The sequence below is a fragment of the Trematomus bernacchii genome, unplaced genomic scaffold (genome assembly GCF_902827165.1).
Source record: "Trematomus bernacchii unplaced genomic scaffold, fTreBer1.1, whole genome shotgun sequence".
NCBI lineage: Eukaryota > Metazoa > Chordata > Actinopteri > Perciformes > Nototheniidae > Trematomus > Trematomus bernacchii.
This window is the reverse complement of record NW_022988043.1, coordinates 2823028-2841341: the sequence shown is the minus strand read 5'-3', so window position 1 is coordinate 2841341 and position 18314 is coordinate 2823028. Positions and strand designations below refer to the sequence as shown.

At 39.8% G+C, this 18314-nt stretch overlaps 1 protein-coding gene across 1 annotated transcript in view; it reads left to right on the top strand.

Annotated features, from left to right (window-relative positions):
- Positions 1 to 1008: 1008 nt before the first annotated feature.
- ncor2 (nuclear receptor corepressor 2) overlaps positions 1009 to 18314 on the top strand; it is a 99369-nt gene continuing 82063 nt past the window's right edge. Inside the window, 1 exon segment of the mRNA XM_034118309.1 lies at positions 1009 to 1240. The gene's annotated coding sequence lies outside the window, so the exon portion shown is untranslated.

Sequence of the window (18314 nt, the reverse complement as noted above, 5' to 3'; positions counted from 1 at the left end):
TCCGTGACTGAAATAGCTGCAGTATGGGTGGCGGTTTTAGAAACCAACGAGAGGTTTCAGACCATTTAGAGGGCAGCAGCTTCAGCAAAGTCATCAACTATGTACACAGCATGGGATGTTGTGATCTCCCAAATACTATCCTTCAATGTTAAGTCACTGTATTCACAGCTTGTACTTCACCATGGGCATCAAGCAGCACAGATGTTGACTTCCTGGAGTGTAAACGCTTCAACTGACCCCTGTTGGAAGTTCAGACTGGACCAGGGAGGGAGAAACATTAATAATGTCCTCATAGTAATGTGATAGGGACAATAAAACAATACGTTTAAGCAGCAAGGATGTATTGATCCTATTGAACTACTACATAAATGGATGGATGGATAGATAGATAGATAGAAATAGATAGATAGATAGATAGATAGATAGATAGATAGATAGATAGATAGATAGATAGATAGATAGATAGATAGATAGATAGATAGATAGATAGATAGGCCTAGATAGATAGACAGACAGACAGACAGACAGAGAGACAGATAGACAGATAAATATAAATATAAATATATATATATATATATATATATATATATATATATATATATATATATATATATATATATGTGTGTCTAAATCAGCAATTGGAACATGTATGATTTGTACAGTATCATATCATACACATACACTTAAGGAAAAGTATAAAGGAAATAACATGTCAATTATATAGGCTAAACGCTTCCGAATACATGCACATCTACTGTGCTGAAATGCATAGGAGACATGCTAAATTATTTGTAGAAAGCAGTGGAAGCCCAATAAACACTGCGTGTGTGTGTAGTGCATTATGATGATCGCTGACTTTAATACTACACTGCTGTATCTCTGAATTTGTTGTGGGCATCGAGAAAGTGCAGTGCTTGAGTAAAGAGGAGGGGCGAGAGAGCATGCGGACCTATGGAGAGAGAGAGAGGCGGTTCAGCCCCGCTGTGGTGTCAGCAGCAGCGGCTTAGAGGCTAGTGCTACACCACTGTGTTGTGCAGGAACAGGCACGGCATAGCTGAAAACCGCCAGCGGAACAAATGAAAACGAAAACTACACTCTTTCATGTGGATTAATTCAGGGGCGAGACACCCAATCGAAGCGAGGACCTCTTAGGGGGAATTTGGACCGACTGAGGAAGGATTGGGACATTAGCTACTGTGCGATAACACCGCCGAATGGTTTCTCCTGCCCCGCCGCTAAGGTTAGTTAGCTTCCATTGCTGGCTGTCGGTTGGTTTGGGGAGGGAGGGGGGGGTCTGTGTGTTCTGTTGTTGGACGACGGGGTACGGCTATTCTTTGGATGAGAAACATACATAGCAGTATTGACCTTTTCCAGGCTATCCGTTACCTTAAAGCTTAACGTAACGTCGAACCTTTGGAAAATGTAGTCATTTTTCCAGGAACAGTTTATCCAGCCGGTTACTCACCACACCACAGTGCTCATAGTTTGCTGGCTATTGTCAGTTAGTTGATTATTTGATATAAATCATGAACACGTGCTACATGGCTAGGCTACGTTAGCTAATAGCTAACGATGTTAGCTGTATAAGCTAGCTGTCACAACAGCCGAATAGCTAACGGCATTTTCATTTCAACTGAATAAGCTTCGTTACTGTGTAGAACGTTAAGCACACTTCCCAGCGCACAACACTACCAATGTTCTCGTGATACGTTATGTTAATTGCCTACTAAGTGTCAATAATGTAAAGTTTTTGTTATACTGTGGTATCAGGCTAACTGAGCTAGCATGCTAAGTTGGCACGCTAATAGAAGCGCCCGGTTTGTAAACATTGGTTTTACATGAAGTTGACTTAGTGCGCTCTGCTGATAGCTTATCTAACGTTAGCCTGGTAACGCTTTGCTTTGTTGTCAGATGGGTGATAAGCTATGATTTCATGTCACTGACACACGTTAAAAAGGGCGTTAGGTGAGTTAGCGTTAATGGTTGGTTTGTTTTGTGACAGTAAGGTTTTGCTGGCTTTGAGTTGAATCTTTTTTTTCTACCAATATGATTTCTACCTTTATTTTGATCCAGCTTCTGTAAATATCCATACATTTTAGCTAATGATAGTTATCCACCTGTAAACAAGTGTTGTTGTAAGAGGCAGTCTGATTTTATAACTGAGCATAATGTTATCATACTTCTAAGAACTGTCACGTTGTTGACATATTTCATAGAACAACCAAACCCTCTTGTGAAATGCAAAGGTACCTCCCCCTGAGTGAGGTGATCATTAACATAAACAGAGTTAACATGTGTGTTGTTGTGGAAACAAGCGGATGTCTGTTTTTGTCAGCTGCCCAATAATCTCCACCACCTCCAATCAGATATGCATTTAACTTGTTAGCTGTCACTCAACAGTTTGAGAACATTTATTTGCTCTATTATAGCTCTAGGTGACAGCATATAAATTGGGACACAGCCAAATGTGGATTTAGTAAACAAAGACTTGATTTGTATGTACCTACATTACAAATTACACCAACATCCACATTCATATTAGGAAAACACTATACTCATACATTGTAGCCACATTCGTACATTGAGCCATAACCCTTCACTTATTTTTTGTGGGAAATAACACTGTTCTATAATAGTTACAATAGACACAACACTAGGGAGTTTTATATGTATAGTGCCCAGCTTTGACATGGTGTAGTTTGATCTGTGCCTTGTTGTCTAGTTCTTCAAAGCTTATTTTTGTTAAAGACTTTTAAGCGGTGAAGATGGTTTTAATGTCAGACTAGGACATATCATACCTTCTTAAAATCTGAAAGATATTAAACATTTTCTGATGTTAGGGGACGTGGTCTTTGTTTCAGGAGAAGCAGTCCACGTCTGATGTATGATAAAACTAAGAAACCTTGAAACCATAACTGCTTTATGTTGCTGCAACACAACACTCTAGCCAACTAGTATACGGTTTTTTATTGTGAAACAGTTAAACATTCCTGAAGCCTTAGTCAATAACATTATAATGGAGAATCCAAGCAACTTGTCATATGTACACAGCACACCATGACATTTAGACCGTGCATTTAAGCCATTCTAGTATCACAAGGAGTAGGCATATACCAACCAAGTTCCCTTTACCTTGTGGACATTTGGTATAAGGGGTGCGCATTAAGTACAAATGATTTGTACTTTTAGTAGTTTACATCAACAACCTAAGTTTAGCATAGGCTTTGTGCTCATTTAATCTTTGTTTAGTGAAAGAGTTAATGGGAATTAAACCTATAATAACTACTGTTTTTGCCACTAAGAGGCAGCAGACCTTTTAAGGTGGTATGGCGAACCTGGTTACATCTAGTAGTAATGGTGCAACATTAGCAATCCTTTGAAATTGTGTTTCTGGAAAACTAGAGGCTGTCTGTCAAATATTCAATATGTTGGCTGTGTTCCTGGTCTCTACAGGAACACAACCCTGGAGAGATATATTTGACTGTTGAGCTGCTAAATGCTCGAATGCTTGTTTACTAGCTAGTTTTCACAGCTTTTTCTTGCCTGCTGCCGCTGAAATCAACACCCTAACAGCGGTGAGAGGGATTTACAAAAGCAGTTAAAACAGGCTAAACAATTAGCTAAAAATAGCAAAGAAGATGTTAAAGCTGCAGGTTCTGGTGCTAACTCTGTAGATTCATCATTGTTATTATAAACATAGGGATTACAGCTAATATATTTCTGATGTAAACACGGAGAAGAAAAGGTGGAAGTTCTGGGCTCCACAAAACTGGTAATGTTAGCTGTTCACATTAGAAACCACCTCATCACTAACTACACTGAGGAAAAGGGACAGTTATCAATTTGATGGGTGTTTTGATATTTACCCTTCTGAATGTTTACATCTTTATCCAAACATTGATTTGAGATATTACCCTTACATTTGTGTTGATACTGTTTCTTGTTTATATGTATTTGTGTAGGTCGAGTACAAACCTTAGAGCCTTTATTTCATTTTGTAAGTGTGTACTTATTGGGGTGATGTTAAATATGAAGTTTATTTCTTAAAAGCCAGGCTTCTGAAATGCATAAGTATTTACTGCTGTCTTAGCAGAGACTGCATAGAAAATGTTTGCCTTAATAGGTGAAAAAATCTGAAAATCTGACCGAAGAATCGGACAAATCTTTTGTGTTTGGGTACTTGACAGACTGGGTAATTTGTTGTGTAGTTTGTAGTACAACATACAGTATTCAGGTATTATGTCATGATGCCTTGGGACGGTGTGGGTATATGGTGTGTAGCCTAGAGAGCGTAAAGTCTGACAAAAATGTATAATGGTGTGACATTGCTGACTTGAGTTTTGTGTCAGTTTAGCAGTTTGGATTGTTAAGAGTTAAACCCTAGTGAGGAGATATCTCTCCCTTATCCAAAGGGTAATGGGGGCAAAAATAATCCCGTGCTCAGCGTGATGCCTCAGGGAGACCGTTTCAGTGCTAGTTCAATTTCTGCTCGTATTATGAAACATAACACAGTTACGCAAGTGGACTCATTTATTGTCTGTGAAAGATGAATCCTCACAGTGAATTCCTGTGGGAAGAAACATGAGCCATTGTTATCATTTCCATAAACAATGTCAAAGGTAGTAATTCAACGTCCTCCATTTTCAAATTTGTATTAACCCATTTTTCCAATTATTAATCCCATAACTGGTTAATAATGTTTATTAAGTAAGCTTTAAGGGCTGCAGGTAATTATCATTTTCATTATCAATGAATCTTTTTGCATTTTTGAAGAATGATTTATTGGAATAGTTGATGATAATTGTGCCAAGAAATGTTGAGCACATCTTTTGTAAATGCCATTATAAAAACACAACTAAAAGGAATGTGGCTAAAGCTGCATTGGCACACACTATGATTCATTGGTATGCCACTGCTGTAGCTACCAGCTACTGTCATACTCACCTGGTGTTCTACACAGCATTATGCCACAATAATTCATCAATAATATGACACTGTTTTATCATGATAGGTACCAGCTTTCTGGTACAAAACATTAGGAAATACATGTATTTATGATTTATTACTGATATAGCCTTTGTTGACATCTCAACCTAAATTTTGGATGTTGACAGAGGGCATCCTCCTCAACCTTGTAATTTCCACATGCTAATACTCTCCGTCTGAGTGTACATGTGAGATTCATCAATTGAAGCAAACCTAGGCATGAATCTGCTATGATGTAATTGTTGCACCACCAAGCATTTCACACTGCATATTGAAATGAAATGTATATTGACTGAAATCACAGCACATGAAAAAACGATTATACAGAAATATGACACAACTCTGGTCATGCTGTGGTGGACTTTATGAACCTTTTAAGTTAACACTCCAAACCGAATATGAGGCAGTCACCATGAAAGTGCCTCCCAGCCGCATTCCCTCCTCCTGCCCAGTTTCCTCTCTGCTCACTGAATGAGTAACAGCAGCTGTCTAGCTCCTCTTGCTCACTAGTGGGCTGCATCTGGTGGGTTCCGTGTGTGGAGAACGTTATGCTGTTATGATCATCCACAGCCGGTCTGTTGCAGTGCGGTGCCCCAAATTACCCACAATCAAAGTGCCATTGAACTGGACACAGTGCCACCTCAGTTCCAGTGGAAGAGCAGTACCATTAGCCCTGATTGCCAAATGGAAGAAAAAATGGTTGTGGTGACGTGCCACCTCTTATGCCAGTGGTTCTCAAATGGGGGTACGCGGACCCCTAGGGGTACGTTGGAGTACTGCAGGGGGTACGTGAGATTTATTTTATGCTAATGAAAAAACACCATAAGTAATGCATTTAAACAAACTACTAATAGTAGATTAACTACTTTATTCAAAGGTTTACAGTAATTCTGGATAATAAAATGGGAAAAATAAACGGGGTGCTCTCTTTTCTTCTCCCTCTCCTGACAGCCCGTCAGTCTCGTGCAGCTCGCTGAACCTGTAATAAGTGACCCGACAGTAAAGAATACACATATTTATAACTAGTATAGCTAGTTCCAGAGTAGAAACTAGCGTGTTAGGTCTAACTCTTAGTGTATTTAATTTTGCTCCACTCAACGGTCCGTGGCGGAGCTGTGATCATGCAGAGCTGCGTGTTCTCCGTCAGCAGCAGCTAATCTGATCTCTGATCTCTCTCTCGCGTCCGGTTATACTTCACTCGTGTTTATGTCCAAATCTATCAGATCTAGCTAGTTCTAGCTAATGATATGACTGCCTGCTTATCAAAGGACACCTAAACAATAAGCGTTGCATGGCAACGGCGTGTGGCCGCAAAGTATAGCGCAGCATTATGCATATGAGGGGTCAAAATCCCATGCTCATAAAATGCTCATATATTTTTTTCTCTTCATTCCCCACGCCCCTAAATAAATAAATATACCAATTTTAGGAAAAGTAACGAAGTTTGAGCAGTGTGGGTTTTATATTAACAGAGTTACACATATTTCCAAACGCTAAGTGTAATAACTGCAGTTTGCCTTCCTGTCAGAATGACAAAGATCCTCAGTGAAGCACAAGCCCATGTTTCTCACTATATTGTAAGTACAACTTATTTAAAAGATCAGTTCAATGCAACTAATGTCGTCTTAGTGTTATTGCATGATGTTAAAATTGGTTTGCCATGAATTTAGTGATGGATTGTAAACATTCGAAATGTAGCATTTAAGTGTTTCTCAGTTACAATGTTGTTGTTTGAATAAATCAGACACTGATGGTGCAGCACTGTACTGTACCTCTTTATATAGGCATTTTTTCCTTAACAAATTGATTTTGCGCTGATCAGGGGGTACTTGGCTGAATTATTTTTTCAAAGGGGGTACATTATTGAAAAAAGTTTGAGAACCACTGTCTTATGCCATCCGACTTTCACTTTTAGGATGCTGTCATCAAAGGGAGTGTGTTGGAAGTGTTGGAGCTGCTAGCCTGGGGGTTAAAGGGCTCTAAAGGTCAGACAGATTCTGGGGCTGTCACTCTGTAGCGCTCAAACGGGCCCCACGATGTATCTGTCCCTCCAGGAATTTGTGATGCTGCTTGCAATTATCAAATGCAAAGAATACCTGCAATATTTTAAGAGCCAGCTATTTTAAATTTGCAAGTGTCAAAAGAGCATAGAGACTTGTACTAATAGCGACACTTTCCTTCATGAAATCCACTTTCAAGCCTTTGTTACCAATTTTCTAAATAATGAAAACATCCTTGACCGCAGACAGAACGTTTTTATGAGAGTTTGTTACATATTTAGATTATCTAAACAATACCAGCTGGTCTAAAACGTACAGAAAGTTATGATTAATGATTGGTATCGGTGTTCTGTAAACATTATTTTGTTTTGTCACGGCCCTCCATTGTCCTTCTGTCTAAATGAGTTGTCAGCCCTGTTGTAAAGCTGCAGTTAACTGTGACTACAATTGTACAGAATTAAGTTAGGTTGAGATTTAGATTCAAAGTTGTTTCCTCTTTTACAGGATTTTATATAGGTCTTGACATGCCACCTATAATGAACAGAACTGGTTTAACCCTTTTGCATTCATCTCCGTGGAGACACCAATCATCATGAAAAATCAAGCAACTAAAATTCCCTTTTGACATTGCACAACACTTCCACATGTGATTGGATGTGTTGGTGAACACACACACACACACACACACACACACACACACACACACACACACACACACACACACACACACACACAATGCCTTGATGTTTGAACACACTATTCTGTCTGTGCTCTCAACGTGTGGTAATGCTCTGTGTCTTTAGTGCTCTGAATATGTGTTAAAACATGTTCTTGAAGCCTGAAGTCGTTCCTTTTTATTGACGTGCTTCAAAGGCATTTTTGCAAATTACTGTCAATTGCTGAGCTAACTTTAATGAATTGATGTGAAAAAATTGTCACTCAGTATTTTCTGTGATAATCATTCATTGATAACAACAATGAAATAATTGAATAGTATAAATACTGTGTCTGGAGGCCAAAGACCATTATATAATATGACTTGCATGTTCTTTTAAATAGATATTCATTCAAAGTTAAAGCCATGTCGTATTTTTGGTTCTATTAAAAACAGTCACCCATATGTAAACATACTAAAAGAGATGCAGGCATGGGATTAGCAGAGATTAGTAATGGCTCTGTTGTAAGTGATTCACTTGACTCTGTTACGCAACGCAGATGACAGCATGTTACGGGACATGCCTCTTGTTTATGTGTAGGCCAGAGTTCCCGTTAGAATATTTTTTTGCCGGTCAACATGTCCGTTAAAGTTGAAATCTTCCGGACAAAATTAGATAAGTGCCGGTTAAAGGTCTTCTTTGTTATTTATTGAGCTTTAAAACAAATTGATATGATTCGACATTAAACAAACTAATTATAGTAGATTAACTACATTATTCAAAAGTGTACAGTAATTTACAAAAACGCGGGAATAATAAACGGAGCGCTCTCTCCTTCTCCTGACAGCCCGTCAGTATCATGCAGCTCGCGGATCCAGTAATGAGTGACCCGACAGTAAAACTAAACATATCTATAACTAGTTTAGGTAGTTTGAGAGGTAATTAAAATAGCTACGTGTGATTTTCTAACCTGAAGTGTGTTTTGCTCTGCTCGCCGCTGCAGGGGATCATGCAGAGCTGCGTGTCGACTCGTCAGCAGCAGCCGATCTCTCTCTCCTGTCAGATTAGACTTTACTCGCATTTATGTCCATATCGATCAGATCTAGCTAGTTCTAGCTAATGATATGACTACCTGCTTGTTAAAAGACACCTAAACAATAAGCGTCGCTATGCAACCGGATGAGGCCACAAAGTATAGCGCAGCATTATGCATTTGTTTACATGCCCACCGGAACCCCGAGGCATTACCAACAGATCAACGCACAATCAACCCATACAGGACATCTCTTTCTCCACATTAAGTGTTAGACATTAGAATTGACAATTTTTGTCTGTCACATACTCTTTTGTCTGTCACATACTATTCTTGTCTGTCACATAAGTGGCGCAACTGATGCGGTATTGCGCTAAGGGAAAATTATTTTGACCGGACATTTTGACCGGAGAGATTTAGATTTGCCGGACTTCAGCATATTTTACCGGTCATTGTCCGGTAATTACCGGCTAACGGGAACTCTGGTGTAGGCTTCAAGCTGTGGGTAGCGCTACATTTATCTCTCCTTGTTTTTATCTCTGATTAGCCTTGACTTCTCTACCAGGAAACTGGGTTACAGTTTAGAGGTTTTTTGAATTTTAGAAAAAGCATTTTTATCAAGGGCACACACCTCAAGGTTGATGATCTTACAGAGTAAATACTAGTGAAATGTTACAGTGAAAGGTATGAAGTCCCGATAGGAGTGTAATTACGGGTTATGAAGTTCTAGTTTGGGGGAAATGAATTGACAAGTCAAGACACGTGAGCTTGATCCATGACAGTGTAGTTTCAAATCAATTACATCCCAGAATGCATCAAAACCTCAAGCTGCGTGTGTGATGTCTAGTCTGTGTTTTGTAATGTTTGGGTACTTTCCACACTAAATCTCTCTGTTCACAATTCAAACCTCGTGTATGAAATCTAGCCGCCATGTTTTGTTTGGTATGTTTAGTGTGTAAATAGAACCAGCATGTATAGCTATCAGTGTTTGGAAGTGCACGCTCACTCTCACACTGTACACACACATACACACTTGAACCCTCATGCATAAATAGAAGCTCTGTGAGGCTTCTGTCATGAGGGGCAAACACAGGCACTCGGGTTGCATGTTGCCATACAGAAGAACATTTCAAAGCTCTTGAATAATTAAGTAGCAGTTGGGAGGAAGTAGGTCAGCACAGCAGACAAATGCACGCCTCGGTTGTATTTCCTGCTCCTCAGTATGGATAGCTGAATGTCAGGTGGGCTTTAGGAACAAAGCCAGCGGAGAATACAGAGAGATTTGTGAGTGGACACCTCATACATCAGAGCAAAGCTGTCACATTGTGTGCTGTTGAGCTGAGGAGTGTTTGCATATCATTATTAACAAGTAGTCGCAGGAATCGTTCAACCCCAATCTATATTTCATTTTGTGATGAATCAATAAAAGGTAATTTAATAATAAACCACTCACAAAAGATGGTCTGATCCAAGTTGTCAATCAGGCGGGGCTACTGAAGTGCTGGCATTATTTAGGACAAACACTAATTCAATTGCATACGCTTTTTGATACTTTGATTATGAATTGTCTTTTATAGAAAACTTTTTTACAAAATATCACAAACTCATCTAGTTCATCTCTATGTATGTCTGAATAGCAACAGCCAGTTAGTGTACAATTGCAACGGACACAGTTCCTTGCCTTGTGAACCATATTTAACTCAACAGGCAACATAAAAAGGTACATCTAAATATTCTAGTAAAGGTTCTGGGGTTCTTCCGAGATTACATTTAGCAGATGATTTTCACACTGTGATTTCAGTTTGGAAAGTATCTGCTTTTAGGTTTAACTCGGCCTGGTCAAATGTATGCCAGACTTTCATCAAACTATTGTGACGGTCTAATAGACCACATTAAGTCAGAGGAGGAGTCAATTGGTGTGAGAAAGCCATTACTCACTTTTCAGCCAAGGTTTTCTTCCCCTTTAGTGCAGTCTCACCTTATTTCTTTGCCTCTGGGAAGGATTTCTGGGTTCATTGTCTTTCTTTTACACATGAACAGAATATACATGCACCCCAACTGTCTTATTTTGCATATCATCTTTGACATTGACATTCACACAGTTTATGTCAGTGTGTTTTATGTCGGTGTGTTACAGGGCTCTTGGAAAGCTTCATGTAGGAAAAGGTTCTGTCACTAGGCATGTTTTTTCAAATATTTGGTTCTTGTAGCTGCTACATACATTCATATAGCTATAAAGCTGCCTGCCTGCTACTTAAAGGAGAGGTGTCATGCTTTTCCGGTTATTACCCGTCCCCTTGTGTGTTATGAAGGTTTTTATGCATGTAAACGGTGTGCAGAGTCAAAACCCTCAAAGTACACCCTGTAGCGAGTAAAACTCTAACACAGAAAATACCTCCCCAAAACGCCTCGTTGGAGATACGTCACTGCCCATTTGAGTCTTCCATTTCGTTCCGGGTACGGCATGATGTCAAGCGGTACCCGGAACGAAATGGACCAATCCCGAAGAGCCGTTACGTTACGTCCGCGGAGCCGTTACGTTAAGCCCCCGCTGATTGGTCCAAATTGACCGATCCACGCACTTCCTCACACACACATCTGTGTGCAGGGAGCAGGCAGCTCAGCTGATTTCTCCTCCCTGGCTGCAGGCTGATAACAGACAGTTGGGATCGCGGCAAAATTCTCTCTGCAGACCCATTCTCACAGCGTTTATCAACCTTTTTCTTACTCAATATCAAGCCACACTTATTGTTTTTACTTCGGATGTGAGTTTGTGTGTGCTCAGGATGAATTTGGATGTGTTTCGCTATGTATCCTAAACAAGGAAACAACACCTCCACGGAGCTCAGCGCGATTCACAACGTCCCGACCAATCAGAGCACACTGTGCTCACAGGGAGGGTGGGGGCTGGAGCTATTGGAGCTACAACGAGCCGTTAAAGGCAGATAGTGAAATTCAGTGAATACACGTAGTTTACAGAGATGCTGTATGAGAAACCAATGTGAGTTTGGAAAAATGCACAATATAAATCTATTCTAGTAGACCTCAACAATGGAATTATGATCAGTGGAAATGGCCATGACACCTCTCCTTTAAGAAATGTAATATATATATGTTTTGTACTGCATTATACAATGACATACCGTTTATTGTGATCAAAACTTGTTTATTTTCTTAAAGGAGAGCAATAACGACGTGACGTTTTTGCAAAGTAAAATGGACTAAATTAAATTGTCAATTTGAATTTTTTCGATGAACATTAATAGTGAGAGTTTAAGCAGTGTTAGTCAAATTACAGTTAAGATACCAGAGATATACAACATTATCTGTTTATCCTGACAAACACTTGCAACTATATATAATATGTTTGGCTGCATAGGTTTAACTACAGTTTTTAAATCAGCAATAGCAAAATACCCAGACCCAGAAGGAAGATCTCTTGCATTGTTAAGGCAATGGTTGTACAATGTTTTCATCAAAAGCCAACTAATCTTCCATCCAAACAAAAACATAACTCTCCTGTTCTGTGCATTGACTCTAATGGGTTTTGTATGTGGGAGAATCTCAGAGGAATAGTCTGTGGGTAGAAAATCTGTTTTTGAAGTCGGGAGTCTAGAACAAACACTGTGAATTTCAGTGTGTGAAGGCCTCGGTTTTACTCCAGGCCAGCAGGGTGGGGGAGGGTAGAGCCTTATGTAATTTCACACAGTGTCGCTGAGGCGGGCGGCAGCAGGGGAACAGACAGGAAATCCAATAGCTGCTCTGCTGTCCAGCCTGGATACAGCTGGATGATCACATCTGGAGGCCCAGGCCAGCCAATCACTGCCCCCCCCCCCTCCTCCGTCTCCTCTCCCCTGTCAGACACTCACTTTTACAGTCTCTTTGTTGAGACAATGGTAATGATTGATATAATCTGTTCCAAAATAGAAACAGCCCACGCAAAGTGATTTAGCCTGCACAACATTTCATTTATATTTAGATAGATATGACTCATCAGTTAATCATTTACAGCCAGGAATATTTCCTTAGGCTTGTCTTCTGGAGTGCACCAGCTGGGCGTAAAAAAGTAGGTCTTAATTCTAACGTCGGGCTTAGCTACGTCCGACTTAGTGATTCGAATTTACACCGAGTGCACCAAGTCTGACTAGTCACAGTTGTAGCTGCGCCTAGCAGAGTTCCCGTTAGAATATTTTTTTGCCGGTCAACATGTCCGTTAAAGTTGAAATCTTCCGGACAAAATTAGATAAGTGCCGGTTAAAGGTCTTCTTTGTTATTTATTGAGCTTTAAAACAAATTGATATGATTCGACATTAAACAAACTAATTATAGTAGATTAACTACATTATTCAAAAGTGTACAGTAATTTACAAAAACGCGGGAATAATAAACGGAGCGCTCTCTCCTTCTCCTGACAGCCCGTCAGTATCATGCAGCTCGCGGATCCAGTAATGAGTGACCCGACAGTAAAACTAAACATATCTATAACTAGTTTAGGTAGTTTGAGAGGTAATTAAAATAGCTACGTGTGATTTTCTAACCTGAAGTGTGTTTTGCTCTGCTCGCCGCTGCAGGGGATCATGCAGAGCTGCGTGTCGACTCGTCAGCAGCAGCCGATCTCTCTCTCCTGTCAGATTAGACTTTACTCGCATTTATGTCCATATCGATCAGATCTAGCTAGTTCTAGCTAATGATATGACTACCTGCTTGTTAAAAGACACCTAAACAATAAGCGTCGCTATGCAACCGGATGAGGCCACAAAGTATAGCGCAGCATTATGCATTTGTTTACATGCCCACCGGAACCCCGAGGCATTACCAACAGATCAACGCACAATCAACCCATACAGGACATCTCTTTCTCCACATTAAGTGTTAGACATTAGAATTGACAATTTTTGTCTGTCACATACTCTTTTGTCTGTCACATACTATTCTTGTCTGTCACATAAGTGGCGCAACTGATGCGGTATTGCGCTAAGGGAAAATTATTTTGACCGGACATTTTGACCGGAGAGATTTAGATTTGCCGGACTTCAGCATATTTTACCGGTCATTGTCCGGTAATTACCGGCTAACGGGAACTCTGGCGCCTAGTCTTAAAATGCGCGTCCACGTGAATACACACGCAAAACAGTAATTGTTGCCAAGCAACACACGTCTACATAATTGAACACTCGAACTTCTCCATTCAAACAGCCCGTTAGCATAACATCTGAGTGCAATCAGCACCTGCAAGGTTGGGGAGAGCGTAGCGTTTCTGTCTGATCCATGCTGTAGTTGAGGGGAGATATCCTCGATTAATTCAAAAAGGGCATGTCTGCCGAAACGAAACCTCTATCAGCTCACTGTCCGAATAGATGTCCAGTGGGTTTGTTCGATCACGGATGACTCGCTCGTCTTAATGCCCTTTCGTTGTTAAACATGTAAACAAGACGCATTGCCATCGTTATTTTCCTTCTTGCCTGTTTTACGTTACTATGGATACTAGTCTGTCTTTCCGATTTACGCCTGCTCCATACTAGGCGTAAAAGTTACACCCAGGCGCAACGCCTACAGGGCTTAAGTCTAAGTGGTGCACTAGTCATAACTTTAGTTTGGTCTTAACCTTCGGTTCTACGTCGGACGTAGAGTTACGACCAGTCTTACGCCCAGCTGGTGCACTCCACTCCTGGAGTGACGTATCCACTGGATACCAGGGGTATAAGGATATACATCAATACTTATACCTACTTCAAAATTATTATATATTTGTTACTGTGGGGTAAATGTAAGAATTCTATTGCTCCACTGAAGTCTTTTATACAATACACCTGACTTACAATTAAATAATTAATATTTTACCATCTCATTGTTGCTCTAATAATCAACTCGAATACTTTGTCATCCGCTATGATGTGAAAGTAACACATTTCCACACAAAGGAATAAAAAAAAAGTGTTTTCACAGCTCAGTTATTAAATCCAAGTCATAAAAACACTATCATTCAGCACCAGAGCAGAGGGCGGCAGAGCAGCGAATGGAAACCCGTCGCATAAGCTCTCTTTCTCAGTTCCAATCACCCTTAACTAATTTAATAAGACGAGCTTCAGTTTGTACTAGGGCTGTACCCGAATATTCGAATATTCGGTCGTTGGCCTACTATTCGGTTTTCAATTTCGTTATTCGGATATTCGTTTTTTATTTATTTTTTCCTAAATGTATGCTATCAATAAAGGCGAATTGCCACATTCTTATACTATATTTATACTTTTTAATTGCACTGTTAAAATGCGGAAATGTATACAATCTCAGCTTGACATCGCTTTCAATAGCTAGATATGATCGATATGGACACAAACGCGAGTGAAGTCTAATCTGACAGGAGAGAGAGATCAGAGATCAGCTGCTGCTGACGAGTCGACACGCAGCTCTGCATAATCCCCTACAGCGGTGAGCGGAGCAAAACACACACTTCAGGTTAGAAGATCACACTTAGCTATTTTAATTACCTCTCAAACTACCTAAACTAGTTATAGATATGTTTATTTTTACTGTCGGGTCACTCATTACTGGATCAGCGAGCTGCATGAGATACTGACGGGCTGTCAGGAGAGGGAGAGAGCGCTCCGTTTATTCGCGTGTTATTATAAATTACTGTACACTTTTGAATAATGTAGTTCTACTATAATTAGTTTGTTTAATATCGAATCATATCAATTTGTTTTAAAGCTCAATAAATAACAAAGAAGACATTTGACCGGCACTTTTCTCATTTTGTCCGGAAGATTTAAACTTTAACGGACATGTTGAAAAAATGGAACGGAAACTCTGGGCACAACAACTGTGAGGTCACCTGAATGCTGTAAGTAGTAGCTTAGCTTAGTTGTTGTCCAGTTGCCAGGATGAAGGTGCTTTATCCGCAGTTTAAACACTAACGTTATATATGATAAAAACGTGCACGTGCGCGCCGAATATTCGCTGCTGATTACTACCGAATATCCGGAGCCCGAAAAATGGTATTCGGGACAGCCCTAGTTTGTACAATGATACGTGGCAGTGTTTCCCCTAGGTTTACTGCTTTTGAGGGGGGTGCTGCCTGAGCAGGGGGGGGGGGGCATTGGGATATATATTTTTTAAATCCTCTGGAGCAGAGAGAGGAGCTGTGGATTATTGTTATTGATTAATGCATCAGTGTTTTTTAAGGGTCAAAAACACTAAACTCATAACTTAAAATGAAAGCGTTTAGTTTATTTAATAAAAGAGCACATGTTCAATGTGAAAAGTGACAGTAGATAGAGATTTGTTGCAATTTGGTGCATATATATATACAATTTAAAAAATAAATAAAAAACACCTTCAATTTCAGGGGGGGGCTCCGTTGGCGGGGCGCAGCGCCCCTCCAAGACAATGGTAGGGGAAACACTGCCTGGTGTACGGTGATTGGAGTCATCAATGTTTAGGGGTAGAAAACGTATGTGGTATAAAGGTTGCACTTGCAGCTAATACTGTAAAACAGGCCAAAAGGCAGTTTTTTTTCTCTCTGGCTTAGTTTTGTTAAACTGCAACCTCACAACTGTGATACATAAATACTTACCTAAAAGACGTAAGGTTCAACCAAGTTCTAAGGTTGCATTCTCTTGGTTGAGAAGGAAGAAATAACTGCAATTTTGAGCGCTAAAGTGATTTCCACACCTCTAAACTACAATGTAAAAATGGTACCACAGCATCATAAATGTTGTATGTTATGTTTAAAGGAATCTGCCACTCCCCACGCCCCTCTGCGAGATGTTTTGTTGACAAAAATGAAAATGGTGCTCTAGGAGGAGATTCAGGTGATAAGGTGGGCATGCTTTACCTTGGTTTGTTATTGGCTACTGGTTACACAACCCAAAAAACATTGTGACATCACAAAGTGGCCAAAATCTGATCAGCTCATTTTCAGACAGGTTTTTATATAAATGGATCAGGACAAAAAGTGAGCGAATCTCTTTCTTGAAACTTTATGAATCTCTTAACACAGAGGGGACACATATTCATGTATTAAAGACATTATAGGTGACCTTTAAGACAACAAAAGTGGCATTATTTCGACACCTAATTGTTCTAATATACAATCTCTTTAGTCTATTAGAAATTATGTGGAAGGTTTTAGACAAAAGCTCAAATTATGTATCTTTTGTTGCATAAAATAATGAGACAAAGCAGTGGGAATATATTTATTGGGCCCATTTGGTCTACGTTTAGTGATTGTTCTATACATTAATTATATGCAGTTATGTTTTGAAAATGTTGTCTTCACTTCAGTTACAATTAAACTCTTATCATGTCTGATGTTAAAGCCAAAGCTAGTCCAAATGGAGGTTTTATGTGCTGCATTTTACCATTGTTTACATATCAACTTCCTTTTTTGGTTTCACAATCACTTCCATTGTTTTTCACCCCTTGCTCAGAGCTGCAGGTGTTCTGTTGGTGGTAAACAAACTGCCGTTAACATGATAGGAAGTGTGCCGTTCGGTCCCATTTCAAATGAAAGGTGTGACAGGCTGTGGTTTAGGGAGATGATTGCACCTCTTTCCATAGCACAAATGACAGCCGTGTCAAAGTTGACTGTTGGTGTTGACACTTTTCTCACATGTGTCATTATTTGCTGTGTGTTGTGACCGCTGGTTTCCTGTCTGAAAGTTGAGTGGAGGTAAGGCAAGATGAGCTCAGTGTCAGGATGTTCTTTCTGTTTGGAGCTTGTAGCATTACTCCAGCCACATGCCTGCCAGGAGTTTCACTTTATATCAAACTGGCACACTCTGGCAACAATTATATCGCCTGATGGCCTTTATAGCCTCTCACCTGACGTTAGAGTTGACTTCCCTGTAAGTAACTCTTGCTTTGTTGCTTTCCAAGTAATGGTGGGAGGACCTTATTATTTGGAAATTAAAGGTTTTCTGATTCTGCTAGCAATATTACATTTCTAGGTTTGCAAAGTTAGATATGATGACGTATTTAGCATACACATTTAAGCCATTGTTCTTCTTTTCTGCTATGTTTGAGGTCAGAAGTGGACTACATTGATGTTGTGTTGTCTTGCCCATTTTCATTTTCATCTTAGTGTGACAGTGTCTACCAGTAAAGTGTTGATTGCACCTTGTCAGCATTGTCTTGGATGTTACTGCTTGGCTGTGATAAGGGACTTGTATTAGGGTTTGTATTTAGTTGTTTGCAATCACTCATTTCTCTTGATGTCTGTAGCACTGCGACTTCTTCCTCTTCACTTCAGTTTGATGCATAGTTTTTTTATTTTCATGCTGTTGTCGACACATAGGAACAGACCAGTTCAAGTACAATGGGATTTATATTGCACAGAAAGCAGTCAGACAAAACATTATTGAGAAAGGCAAATGCAAATGAGTAACATGCTTTACCTGCTACACTTGGTAATCACAGTGTTGTAGAGAAGTATATAGATTATTGATTCAACCAAAAATGTGTGAGGTCAATTGGAAAAAGGCTTACGGGATTTAAGAGGCGTCATTCTTGAGAAACGGTGCTTACCATTCAGATTGACCTTGTTTCTTCGCCCTGACATTAAAAAACCTCTTGGGATCTAAATACTGAAGCTTCAGGGGATTAATAGCAAGAGCTTTGTTTCCATGCTAAATGAGTGTG